Source organism: Carlito syrichta, unplaced genomic scaffold (genome assembly GCF_000164805.1).
Source record: "Carlito syrichta isolate Samal-C Ts95f unplaced genomic scaffold, Tarsius_syrichta-2.0.1 Scaffold313001, whole genome shotgun sequence".
Classification (NCBI taxonomy): domain Eukaryota; kingdom Metazoa; phylum Chordata; class Mammalia; order Primates; family Tarsiidae; genus Carlito; species Carlito syrichta.
In genome coordinates, this window is record NW_007257097.1 from 201,400 (window position 1) to 204,943 (window position 3,544).

Sequence of the window (3,544 nt, forward strand, 5' to 3'; positions counted from 1 at the left end):
GTCCCAAGTCCTATATAAACCCCTGACAGCCGCGGGCGGGCTCCCCGGCAACTCGTTGCAAAGAGCTGTGGTGTTGCGGAATGAACTTGGGCTTGCTCGCCCTTTGGTGCTCGGCTATTCTTCTTGGGAGGGAGGGAGGGAGAGAGGGGGAGAGGGAGAGAGAGAAAGAATGAAAGAACATAAAGCACTTAGTCTTAGGACCCCATTACGTCCTTGGTCACTACGTGGGTCTCAGGCTGACTGCAGCATTTTCTTACTTTATTTTTCTCTCAAGATCCCTGGTATACCATAGCACCATAGCAGTTACCAGTGGATAAGTTAGTGCTGCAGTTTTAATCATCTGCTGGAAAGACTATTCGATTTCTTTATTAGGCTTCCCACTGTCAGTCAATGAAATGTCATCCCTCCCTAACCAAATAAACAAAATATAAATTACAGATACAATATACACTATAAAGAATACTGAAATGAATAGGTAGTTTCCTAAAAAGTTAACTATGTCACATTTTTGAACGTTCATTTAGTTATCAAAGAAAAAGATTTCCATTATATGAGAGCCTTCAATGAATTGCAGCTAGTTAACCAATCTCGGGATTTTCACGCATACCATTTGGTATTCTTAAAAGAGGTACCCATCTATACTGGCACAATATTTTTCCAAAGAGCTCTGTGCATCTTGTACAATAATCATGGTCAACCACAGAAATTTCAGAAATGGCAAATTTTAAGTCCTGAGCTCTCTCCCCCAAGGTTTTTGTTGTTGTTGTCTTTTGTTTGTTTTTTTAGACAGGGTCTTGCTCTGTTGCCCAGACTAGAGTGCAGTGGCACAATCATAGCTCACTATATCCTCAAGCTCCTGGGTTCAAATAATCCTCCCACCTCAGCTGTTGGCATCCCTCCCCAAAAACTCCCCAGTAATGGGACTACTGCCACCACACCCAACTAATATTTTTTGTTTGTAGAGATAGGGTTTCACTATGTTGCCCAGGCTGGTCTTGAACTCCTGGCCTCAAGCAATCCTCCCGCCTCGCCTCCAAAAGCACTAGGATTACAAGTGTGAGCCACCGTGCCCAGCCATTCCCCCAGTTTTAACACAATTTCTTGCTCATCATTAGGATGAGATCATTTTGTGGTTTTCCTGACAATGGAAAAACAAAAATGTACTGAAAATACTACATGTTCAGTAGAAAAATTAAACAATTTTTTGGCAATCAACACTTGAGTTGCTGAAGATAATCTCATGAAGGCGGCTTAAAACCACCTACTTATTCTGGTGCCTGGTCTGAGCATCTGGTCCAGGCCCCTCCCTCTAAGAGATGGTGAGTTCCCTTTTAAAGCAGGAGACAAGGGGCAGCTCTCCCAGTTGTTTCTGATGCCTGGAAGGCTCCCTCCTCCAGGTGAATGATGAGCCTGGAAGCTCAGAGTAAAAAAAAGTTGATCTGTTCTAAGCATTTAAAATCCTTTTAGAAACCAAACAAGCGTTAGACAGACTGCTTCCCACCAGGCTGACTTATCTCAACTTAGTACATAAGAAGATACTGACACATCGGTCCCATATGTTCTGTTCTTTGAGTAATCATGTGCCAGTGGTATCCCCAGTTTTAAACTAGCCAGTGCCCCATTTCCATGGCTATCTCTATTTCACGTAGACACATCAGTACGCTTTTGGCATTTAATCTCACTCATATCATTGGACACTGTAAGCCAGTACACTTTTTTACCTTTACCTTTATGTTATCAGAACCCAATCTTAATGGACAAGTATAAATTTCTTTATAAGCTATACATTTATTTAGTGTTTCACAGACAAGAGGCCATATTTAAAAGCAAAACTTCAGAAACATTCAAATATTCTATTTTTAAAGTTTGATCTTTAGGAATTCTAGATTATTCCAGTGATTGGATACAGTATAAAAGTGGTTTTGGCAGGGATATTAGTAAACATGGGTAATAAATCCATTATATTTACTCAGAAGTATATAGTACAATTTTTAACAAAATTTAGCTCATCCAAATTAATGTAGGTGATTAAATTTATTAAAAGTATGCTAAAATTTACTGTTAAAAGAAAACCATGCCAATGCATTGCATATTTTAAAAGTATCAGAGTACATTGCAAATTTCTTAGTAATAATGACTTTCAATTCTCAACATACAAGTGAAAATTATAACTGGAAAAAGGGAGATTTCACACAATATCCTTCTTTGTATCAACGCTATGATATCTAGCGCTCTATTTTGTAAATGTGAAATTACCATTAAGCACAAATCATTCAAACCAGCAGATTTGCACTCAGGAAGCTGCTTCTGGAAGCCTCCCCTCCTCCCACAGTGCTAGGAATGTTTCTAACACCCCATCGCTTCCTATGCTGCCTTGGGATCTGCTTACACGGTTCTCCCCCATCAGCCCTAGGGCTCTTGGGGACAGACAGTGAGTGTGTATCATTCATCTGTGTGTCCCAAGCACCTCGCAGACAGCAGGCACTCAGTACGTGTCTGTCTGTGGACTAAGTATACAGGGAACATCTAGCGGTCCCTCATTTTTTACCCTACTTGAATATAAACTGACTTGGGGTCTCTGTTATCTTAGGCCACTGCTGGGCTCGGTTTAAGCTAGCATTTGGGGAATTCAAATGAGATTAACTGAAAACATTACTTCCCTACAAATCTAAAATTTGAATAATCTTTTTTTTTTAGTTTCTTATCTTCTTCAGATTTGGATAATCATGTTGGTACTTCATAGAAAATGAGTACTTTATTTAAACAGGAGAAAGTAAATCTGCTGATGTTAGTCTTAGTTGTCTACGCGGATTTATCTAGCAAACGGTTTCCTACTAAATCAGGTCAGAAAAATATCAGGTAATACTCAAGAGGGAATAAATTAAAAGCAGAAACGAGCAATTAAAGGACCAAAATACAGGTTAATCTTTATAATAAAAAAGTAACAACAAATTGATTATCCTTTCACAAAAAAACTTTTATTCATAAGGCTGTTTAATTGGCTTAGATCAAAGTTATTATCATGGATAACTAATCAAGAAGTCTATGAAACACATGAAATTTAAAAATATTTATGAAATCTGCATAAGTTCTTTCAGAGACCTTATAAAAATTCATCCTTTAGCTCATAAACTGAATCATAAATATACATTACAGGTTTAAAAAAATATTTCTTGCTGTGACTATTCAACATTAACTCTTTAACTGATGTGAACTGACTTTAAAAATCAAATTATCCAGGTGTGGTGGCACATGCCTGTAGTCCCAGCTACTTGGGAGGCTGAGGCAGAAGGATCACCTGAGCCCAGGAGGTCAAGCCAGTAGTGAACTATGATCGTGCCACTGCACGGAAACCTGGGCCAAAGGGTGAGATTCCAACCTCCCTCCCTTCAAAAAAAATCAAGTGTGAGTATTAAATGATCAATAGATTGTTTTGTGGTATATTTCAAAAGAAGATAAAGCTGACAAAGTTTACGCCATCACTTCAGTGGTAAGAGCACACATATCAAGACAGGGCTGTAGTACCGGGCGAACCGATGACATT